Source organism: Arachis stenosperma, chromosome 7 (assembly GCF_014773155.1).
Source record: "Arachis stenosperma cultivar V10309 chromosome 7, arast.V10309.gnm1.PFL2, whole genome shotgun sequence".
NCBI lineage: Eukaryota > Viridiplantae > Streptophyta > Magnoliopsida > Fabales > Fabaceae > Arachis > Arachis stenosperma.
The window spans coordinates 66764770-66775344 of record NC_080383.1 but is presented as its reverse complement, the minus strand read 5'-3'; the positions used below and the strand labels follow the sequence as shown (position 1 = coordinate 66775344).

Genomic DNA, 10575 nt, shown 5'->3' with positions numbered 1-10575 from the left:
TGGATGAAGGCAGTAGGAAGGCAGAGAGACGGAAGGGAAGGCATCTTCATACGCTTGTCTGAAGCTCTTACACCAATGATATACATAAGTATCACTATCTTTATCTTTTATGTTATTTTCGTTCATCATCATATACATTTGAGTTTGCCTGACTAAGATTTACAAGATGACCATAGCTTGCTTCAATGCTAACAATCTCCGTGGGATCGACCCTTACTCACGTAAGGTATTACTTGGACGACCCAGTGCACTTGCTGGTTAGTTGTGTGAAGTTGTAGTGATCACAATTTCGCGCACCAAGTTTTTGGCGCCGTTGCCGGGGAATTGTTCAAGTTTTGAGCAAGCTTTTGGTAACAATGCCTGGGATTGTTCTAGTTTGGACAACTGACGGTTCATCTTGTTGCTTAGATTAGGTATTTATTTTTTTCGAAATTCTTGAAGATGAATTCTAGAGTTTCATGATGATTTGTTGAAATCTGGCTGGCTGAGAAGCCATGTCTAATCTGATTGGACCGAGGTTTCAACTTATCACCACAAGAGCTTGTTGATTTTCATCAATTTTGCTTTTGGAGCAGTGATCTGCTAAGGCTTGGCTGACCTTTGGTCATGTCTAGTGTTTGGACCGAAGCTTTCTTTGAAAGCTTGGCTGGCTGTGAAGCCATGTCTAATTCCTGGACCGGAGTCTTAGACTAGCATTGCACTGATTCCTGGAATTCTCATTAAGAATTTTGATATCTTTTTCCACTTAATTTTCGAAAAATACAAAAAAAATTACAAAATCATAAAAACCAAAAATATTTGATGTTTCTTGCTTAAGTCTAGTGTCTCATCTTAAGTTTGGTGTCAATTGCATGCATTCATTCATGTGTCTTAAGGATCTTCAAGTAATTCTTGATGATTTCTTACTCTGATCTTTGAATTCTTTTGGCTTGAGTGTCTATGTGTCTCATATAGTGTCAGTAGTATACAAACTGCTAAGTTTGGTGTCTTGCATGCATTGTTATTTGATTCTTGTTGCATTTTGATTATTAAAAATCCAAAAATATTTTTAATTTGTGTCTTTTCAAGTCAATGATACAGAGAATTGAAGATTTAGAACATACAGCAGAGGAATTATACAGAAAAAGCTGAGCATTCAAAAATGCCCAGTGAAGAAGACAGACTGGCGTTTAAACGCCAGCCAGGGTACCTAGTTGGGCGTTCAACGCCCAAAGAGGTAGCATTTTGGGCGTTAAACGCCAGAATGTATACCATTCTAGGCGTTTAATGCCAGGATGGTGCTAGGGGGAAGATTTTGTTTCCAAATCAATTTTTTTTCAAGTTTTCAAAGTTTTTCAAAATCAAATCTTTTTCAAATCATATCTTTTCAATCAAATGTTTTCAAAATCAATTTCTTTCCTTTTTCAAAGATACTTACTAACAATTAATGATTTGATTGAACATTTTTTGCCTTTTCTGTTAAGGAAGGTTTTATGTTTGAATCATATCTTTTCTTGTTAGGCAAGTCATTAATTTTTAAAATCATATCTTTTCAAATTGTTTTCAAATCATATCTTTTAAAATTGTTTTCAAATCATATCTTTTCAATTACATCTTTTTAAAACCAATCATATCTTCTTAACCACATCTTTTTCAAAATAGTTTTCAATCAAATCTTTTTAATTTCTAATTTCAAATCTTTTTCAAAAACCACTTGATTTCTTTCTTACTTTTATTTTCGAAAATCAATTAAGTTTTTTTTCAAAAATGTTTTCAAAATCTTCTAATTAATTTTCGAAAATTACTTCCCTCCTTCTCACATCCTTCTATTTATGGAGTACCACTCCTTCTCAATGCACAATTCGAACCTTATCTAATTAAAGTTCGAATTCTTCTTCTCCTTCTTCTTTCTATTTCTCTTTTCCTCTGACACCTCAAGGAATCTCTATACTGTGGCATAGAGGATTCCACATTTTCTTTTTCTCTTCTCTTTCATATGAGCAGGAGCAGAGACAAAGGCATTCTTGTTGAAGCTGACCCTGAACCCGAAAGGACCTTGAAGAGAAAGCTAAGAGAAGCCAAGGCACAACTCTCTTTAGAGGACCTGACCGAATTCTTCAAAGAAAAAGAAGACATGGCAGCCAAAAACAACAACAATGCCAACAATGCAAGGAAGGTGCTGGGTGACTTTACTGCACCTACTCCCGACTTCTATGGGAGAAGCATCTCTATCCCTGCCATTGGAGCAAACAACTTTGAGCTTAAGCCTCAATTAGTTTCTCTAATGCAACAGAATTGCAAGTTCCATGGACTTCCAATGGAAGATCCTCATCAGTTCTTAGCTGAATTCTTGCAAATCTGTGACACAGTCAAGACTAATGGGGTAGACCCTGAGGTCTATAGACTGATGCTATTCCCTTTTGCTGTAAGAGACAGAGCTAGAATATGGTTGGACTCTCAACCTAAAGAAAGCCTGGACTCTTGGGAAAAGCTAATCAATGCCTTCTTGGCAAAGTTCTTTCCACCACAAAGATGGAGTAAGCTTAGAGTGGAAGTCCAAACCTTCAGACAGAAGGATGGAGAATCCCTCTATGAAGCTTGGGAAAGATACAAACAATTAATCAGAAAGTGTCCCTCAGACATGCTTTCTGAATGGAGCATCATAGGTATTTTCTATGATGGTCTCTCTGAACTATCCAAGATGTCTTTGGATAGCTCTGCTGGAGGATCTCTTCATCTGAAGAAGACGCCTGCAGAGGCTCAAGAGCTAATTGAAATGGTTGCAAATAACCAATTCATGTACACTTCTGAAAGGAATCCTGTGAATAATGGGACTAATCAGAAGAAAGGAGTTCTTGAGATTGACACCCTGAACGCCATTTTGGCTCAGAATAAAATATTGACTCAACAAGTCAATTTGATTTCTCAAAGTCTGTCTGGAATGCAAAATGCACCTGACAGTACTAAGGAAGCTTCATCTGAGGAAGAAGCTTATGATCCTGAGAACCCTTCAATGGAAGAGGTGAATTACCTAGGAGAACCCTATGGAAACACCTATAATTCTTCATGGAGAAATCACCCAAATTTTTCATGGAAGAATCAAGAGAGACCTCAACAAGGTTTCAATAATAATGGTGGAAGAAACAGGCTTGGCAATAACAAGCCTTTCCCATCATCTTCTCAGCAACAGACAGAGAGTTCTAAGCAGAGTACTTCTGACTTAGCAACAATGGTCTCTGATCTAATAAAGACCACTCAAAGTTTCATGAATGAAACAAGGTCCTCCATTAGGAATTTGGAAGGACAAGTGGGTCAGCTGAGTAAGAAAGTTACTGAACTCCCTCCTAGTACTCTCCCAAGTAATACAGAAGAAAATCCAAAAGGAGAGTGCAAAGCCATAACCATAGCCGAATATGGAGAGGAAAGAGAGGAGGTGGACGCCACTGAGGAAGACCTCAATGGGCGTGCACCAACCTCCTCTGAGTTCCTCAATGAGGAACCATGGGAATCTGAGGCTCAAGATGAGACCATAGAGATTCCATTGTACTTACTTCTGCCATTCATGAGCTCTGATGAGTATTCTTCCTCTGAAGAGGATGAGTATATCACTGAAGAGCAAGTTGCTAAATACCTTGGAGCAATCATGAAGCTAAATGACAAGTTGTTTGGAAATGAGACTTGGGAGGATGAACCCCCTTTGCTCACCAAAGAACTGGATGACTTGTCTAGGCAGAATTTACCTCAAAAGAGGCAGGATCCTGAGAAGTTTTCTATACCTTGTACCATCGGCACCATGACCTTCAAGAAGGCCTTGTGTGACTTAGGGTCAAGTGTAAACCTCATGCCCCTCTCTGTAATGGAGAAATTAGGGATCTTTGAGGTGCAAGCTGCAAGAGTCTCATTAGAGATGGCAGACAATTCAAGAAAACAAGCTCATGGACTTGTAGAGAATGTTTTGGTGAAGATTGAAGACCATTACATCCCTACTGATTTCATAGTCCTAGAGACTGGGAAATGCATGGATGAATCCATCATCCTTGGTAGACCTTTCCTAGCCACAGCAAAAGCTGTGATTGATGTTGATAGAGGTGAAATGATCATTCAAGTGAATGAAGAATCCTTTGTGTTTAAGGCTCAAGGATATCCCTCTGTCATCATGGAGAGGAAGCATGAAGAGCTTCCCTCAAGACAGAGCCAAGCAGAGCCCCCACAGTCAAACTCTGAGTTTGGTGTTGGGAGGCCACAACCAAACTCTAAGTTTGGTGTTGAACCCCCACATTCAAACTCTAAGTTTGGTGTTGGGAGGTTCCAACACGGTTCTGAGTAATTCTGAGGCTCCATGAGAGTCCTCTGTCAAGCTAATGACATTAAAGAAGCGCTTGTTGGGAGGCAACCCAATGTTTTATAGTTAACTATTCTCTTTTGTTATTTTATCTTTTTTGTAGGTTGATGATCATAAGAAGTCACAAAAACAATGAAAAAAGCAAAAACAGAATGAAAAACAGGAAGAAAAACAGCACACCTTGGAGGAAGATGCTGCTGGCGTTTAAACGCCAGTAAGCCTAGCAGTTGGGCGTTTAACGCCCAGTCTGGCACCATTCTGGGCGTTTAACGCCAGAAAGGGGCACCAGACTGGCGTTAAACGCCAGAAAAGGGCTAGAACCTGGCGTTAAACGCCAGGAATGGGCACCAGCCCGGCGTTTAACGCCAGAAATGGCTTAAAACGTGGATTTTGATGCCATTTGGTGCAGGGATGACTTTTCCTTGACACCACAGGATCTGTGGACCCCACAGGACCCCACCACCACTCTCTCTCTTCTTCCCCCATTCACCAATCACCTCAATACCTCTTCCCCATAAACCCTTCACCTATCAAATCCCATCTTTCTCTTCACCACTCACATCCATCCTTCATAAATCCCCACCAACCTCACCTTTCAAATTCAAACCACTTTCCCTCCCAAACCCACCCATACATGGCCGAACTCCTTCTCCCCTCTTTCCTATAAATACCCTTCTTCCCTTCTTTATTTTCACACAACCTAAACACCACTTCTCCCACTCTTTGGCCGAATACACCACCATCTCCCTCCTCCTCATTTCTTCTTCTTCTACTCTCTTCTTTCTTCTTTTTGCTTGAGGACGAGCAAACATTTTAAGTTTGGTGTGGTAAAAGCGTTGCTTTTTCGTTTTCCATAACCATTTATGGCATCCAAGGCCGGAGAAACCTCTAAAAAGAGGAAAGGGAAGGCAAAAGCTTCCACCTCCGAGTCATGGGAGATGGATAGATTCCTCTCAAGGGTGCATCAAGTCCACTTCTATGAAGTTGTGGCCTTGAAGAAGGTGATCCCCGAGGTCCCCTTTTCACTCAAAAAGGGTGAATATCCGGAGATCCGCCATGAGATCCGAAGAAGAGGTTGGGAAGTGCTTACCAACCCCATTCAACAAGTCGGGATCTTGATGGTTCAAGAGTTCTATGCCAATGCATGGATCACCAAGAACCATGACCAAAGTGTGAACCCGAATCCAAAGAATTATCTCACTATGGTTCGGGGAAATACTTGGATTTTAGTCCGGAAAGTGTGAGGTGGCGTTCAACTTGCCTATGATGCAAGGAGATGAACATCCTTACACTAGAAGGGTCAACTTTGATCAAAGGTTGGACCAAGTCCTCACAATCATATGTGAAGAGGGCGCACAATGGAAGAGAGATTCAAGAGGCAAGCCGGTCCAATTGAGAAGGCATGACCTCAAGCCCGTAGCTAGAGGATGGTTAGAGTTCATTCAACGCTCAATCATTCCCACTAGCAACCGGTCCGAAGTTACTCTAGACCGGGCCATCATGATTCATAGCATCATGATTGGAGAAGAAATAGAGGTTCATGAGGTTATAGCCCAAGAACTCTATAAGGTGGCGGACAAGACCTCCACCTTGGCAAGGTTAGCCTTTCCTCATCTCATTTGTCACCTCTGTTATTCAGTTGGAGTTGACATAGAAGGAGATACCCCCATTGATGAGGACAAACCCATCACCAAGAAAAGGATGGAGCACACAAGAGATCCCTCTCATCAAGAGATCCCTGAGATGCCTCAAGGGATGCACTTTCCTCCACAAAACTATTGGGAGCAACTAAACACCTCCCTAGGAGAGTTGAGTTCCAACATGGGACACTTAAGGATGGAGCATCAAGAACACTCCATCATCCTTCATGAAATTAGAGAAGACCAAAGAATCATGAGGGAAGAGCAACAAAGACAAGGAAGAGACATTGAGGAGCTCAAGCACTCCATAGGACCTTCAAGAGGAAGGAAGAGCCGCCATCACTAAGGTGGACCCGTTCCTTGATTTCCTTGTTCTTTATTCTTCTGTTTTCGAATTTTATGCTTTATGTTTATCCATGTTTGTGTCTTGTGATCATTAGTGTCTTAGTGTCTATGCCTTAAAGTTATGAATGTCCTATGAATCCATCACCTTTCTTGAATAAAAATGTGCTTAATTGAAAAGGAAAGAATTGCATGAATTCTGAATTTTATAATAGTTTAATTAATTTGATGTGGTGGCAACACTTTTGTTCTCTGAATGTATGCTTGAACAGTGCATATGTCTTTTGAATTTGTGGTTCATGAATATTGGCTCTTGAAAGAATGATGAAAAAGGAGACATGTTACTGAGGATCTGAAAAATCATTAAGAATGATTCTTGAAGCAAGAAAAAGCAGTGAATACAAAAAAAAAAAACCGAAAAAAAAAAAGAAGAAAGAAAAAGAAAGAAATAAAGTTGTGATCCAAGGCAATAAGAGTGTGCTTAAGAACCCTGGACACCTCTAATTGGGGACTTTAGCAAAGCTGAGTCACAATCTGAAAAGGTTCACCCAATTATGTGTCTGTGGCATGAATGTATCCGGTGGTAATACTGGAAGACAGAGTGCTTTGGGCCACAGCCAAGACTCAATAAATAGCTATGTTCAAGAATCATCATACTTTACTAGGAGAATCATTAACACTATCTGGATTCTAAGTTCCTAAAGAAGCCAATCATTCTGATTTCAAAGGATAGAGTGAGATGCCAAAACTATTCAGAGACAAAAGCTAAAAGCCCCGCTCATCTAATTAACACTGATCTTCATAGATGTTTTTGGAGTTCATTGCATTCTCTTCTTTTTATCTTATTTGATCTTCAGTTGCTTGGGGACAAGCAACAATTTAAGTTTGGTGTTGTGATGAGCGGATAATTTGTATGCTTTTTGGCATTGTTTTTAGTATGTTTTTAGTGTCTTTTAGTTAGTTTTTATTATATTTTTATTAGTTTTTAATTAAAATTCACTTTTCTGGACTTTACTATGAGTTTGTGTGTTTTTCTGTGATTTCAGGTATTTTCTGGCTGAAATTGAGGGATCTGAGCAAAAATCTGATCCAGAGACTCAAAAGGACTGCAGATGCTGTTGGATTCTGACCTCCCTGCACTCGAAGTGGATTTTCTTGAGCTACAGATACCCAATTGGCGCGCTCTCAACGGCGTTGGAAAGTAGACATCCTGGGCTTTCCAGCAATATATAATAGTCTATACTTTTCCCAAGATTTGATGGCCCAAACCGGCGTTCAAAGTCACCTCAAGAAATTCCAGCGTTAAACGCCGGAACTGGCACCTGTTTGGGAGTTAAACGCCCAAACTGGCACTAAAGCTGGCGTTTAACTCCAAGAAGAGTCTCTACACGAAAATGCTTCATTGCTCAGCCCAAGCACACACCAAGTGGGCCCGGAAGTGGATTTTTATGTCATTTACTCATCTTTGTACACCTTAGGCTACTAGTTATCTATAAGTAGGACCTTTTACTATTGTATCTGAAGACTTTTGGGTAGCTATCTTCGTTTTATGCTATCTTAGATCATTGGGAGGCTGGCCATTCGGCCATGCCTAGACCTTATGCTTATGTATTTTCAACGGTGGAGTTTCTACACACCATAAATTAAGGTGTGGAGCTCTGCTGTACCTCGAGTATTAATGCAATTACTATTGTTCTTCCATTCAATTCCACTTGTTCTTTGTCCAAGATATCACTTGTTCTTCAACTTGATGAAGGTGATGATTGACGCCCATCACCATCCTCACTCATGAACAAAGTGACTGACAACCACTCTTGTTCTACAAGCATCTGAGGCTTAGTGAGTATCTCTTGGATTCCTGATTGCACGATGCATGGTTGATCGCCTGACAACCGAGTGCTCGCCTGACAAACGAGCCAACCATTCCGTGAGATCAGAGTCTTCGTGGTATAGGCAAGAACTGATGGCGGCATTCAAGAGAATCCGGAAGGTCTAACCTTGTCTGTGGTATTCTGAGTAGGATTCAATGACTGAATGACTGTGACGTGCTTCAAACTCTAACCTGCTGGGCGTTAGTGACAGACACAAAAGAGGGATTCTATTCCAGTAGGAGCGGGAACCAAACCGGTGATTGGCCGTACTGTGACAGAGTATGTGAGCATTAGCTTTCACTGCGATGATGGGAGGTAGCTGCTGACAACAGTGAAACCCTACATGAGCTTGCCATGGAAAGGAGTAAGAAGGATTGGATGAAGGCAGTAGGAAGGCAGAGAGACGGAAGGGAAGGCATCTTCATACGCTTGTCTGAAGCTCTTACACCAATGATATACATAAGTATCACTATCTTTATCTTTTATGTTATTTTCGTTCATCATCATATACATTTGAGTTTGCCTGACTAAGATTTACAAGATGACCATAGCTTGCTTCAATGCTAACAATCTCCGTGGGATCGACCCTTACTCACGTAAGGTATTACTTGGACGACCCAGTGCACTTGCTGGTTAGTTGTGTGAAGTTGTAGTGATCACAATTTCGCGCACCAGTCGTCCAAGTAATAAACCTTACGTGAGTAAGGGTCGATCCCACAGAGATTGTTGGTATGAAGCAAGCTATGGTCATCTTGTAAATCCCAGTCAGGCAGATTTAACTAATTTAAGAGATTATTGGTTTTTCGAATAATAATAATAAATTAAATAAAAAATAAAGATAAAGTTACTCATGTAATCCAATGGTAGGAATTTCAGATAAGTGCATGGAGGTGCTGTGTTCCTTTTGAATCTCTGCTTTTCTACTGCTTTCACCCAATCCTTCTTACTCCTTTCCATGGCAAGCTGTATGTAGGGCATCACCGTTGTCAATGGCTACATCACATCCTCTCAGTGAAAATGGTCCAAATGCTCTGTCACAGCACGGCTAATCATCTGTCGGTTCTCGATCATGTTGGAATAGAATCCCTTGATTCTTTTTCGTTTGTCATCATGCCCAACAATCGCGAGTTTGAAGCTCGTCACAGTCATTCAATCCCGGAATCCTACTCGGAATACCACAGACAAGGTTAGACTTTCCGAATTCCCATGAATGCCGCCATCAATTCTAGCTTATACCACGAAGATTCTGATTAACTAATCCAAGAGATATGCGCCCGGTCTAAGGTTGAACGGAAGTGGTTGTCAGTCACGCGTTCATAGGTGAGAATGATGATGAGTGTCACGGATCATCACATTCATCATTTTGAAGTGCAACGAATATCTTAGAATAAGAACAAGCAAAATTGAATAGAAACTAGTAGTAATTGCATTGAAACTTGAGGTACAGCAGAGCTCCACACCCTTAATCTATGGTGTGTAGAAACTCCACCGTTAAAAATGCATAAGTGATGAAGGTTCAGGCATGGCCAAATGGCCAGCCCCCAAAACATGATCAATAGTCTCCTAATATGAATAATAAAATAAATCCACTAGTACAATAGTACAATAGTAAAATGTCTTATTTATACTAAACTAGCTACTAGAGTTTACAGAAGTAAGTAATTGATGCATAAATCCACTTCCGGGGCCCATTTGGTGTGTGCTTGGGCTGAGCTTGATCTATCCACGAGCTAAGGCTTCTCTTGTAGTTGAACGCCAAGTTGTAACGTGTTTTGGGCGTTCAACTCTGGTTCTTGACGTGTTTCTGGCGTTTGACTCCAGAATGCAGCATGGAACTGGCGTTGAGCGCCAGTTTACGTCGTCTAATTACGAATAAAGTATGGACTATTATATATTGCTGGAAAGCTCTAGATGTCTACTTTCCAACCCCATTGAGAGCGCACCATTGGAAGTTATGTAGCTCCAGAAAATCCATTTTGAGTGCAGGAAGGTCAGATTCCAACAGCATCAGCAGTCCTTTGTCAGCCTCCTATCAGAGTTTTGCTCAGGTCCCTCAATTTCAGCCAGAAAATACCTGAAATCACAAAAAAACACACAAACTCATAGTAAAGTCCAGAAATGTGAATTTAGCATAAAAACTAATGAAAACATCCCTAAAAGTAACTAGATCATACTAAAAACTACCTAAAAACAATGCCAAAAAGTGTATAAATTATCCGCTCATCAGTCGCCCCCAATCCATTACCACCTCCACCTTAGATGGGTCTACTGCTATCCCTGTTTACTCACTATATGGCCCAAAAACTGCACCTTATCTTTCTAGAATTCACATTTGGATAGTTTCGCATAAAGTTTCCTTTCCTTTAGTATCTGCAACATGGTCATCAAGTATTCTGCATGC

At 40.6% G+C, this 10575-nt stretch overlaps 1 non-coding gene across 1 annotated transcript; it reads right to left on the bottom strand.

The window, feature by feature from the left end:
- Positions 1-2518: 2518 nt before the first annotated feature.
- On the bottom strand, positions 2519-2626 carry LOC130942674 (small nucleolar RNA R71). Its single transcript, XR_009071238.1, has one exon. It is a non-coding gene; the product is annotated as a small nucleolar RNA R71 (small nucleolar RNA).
- Positions 2627-10575: the final 7949 nt, after the last annotated feature.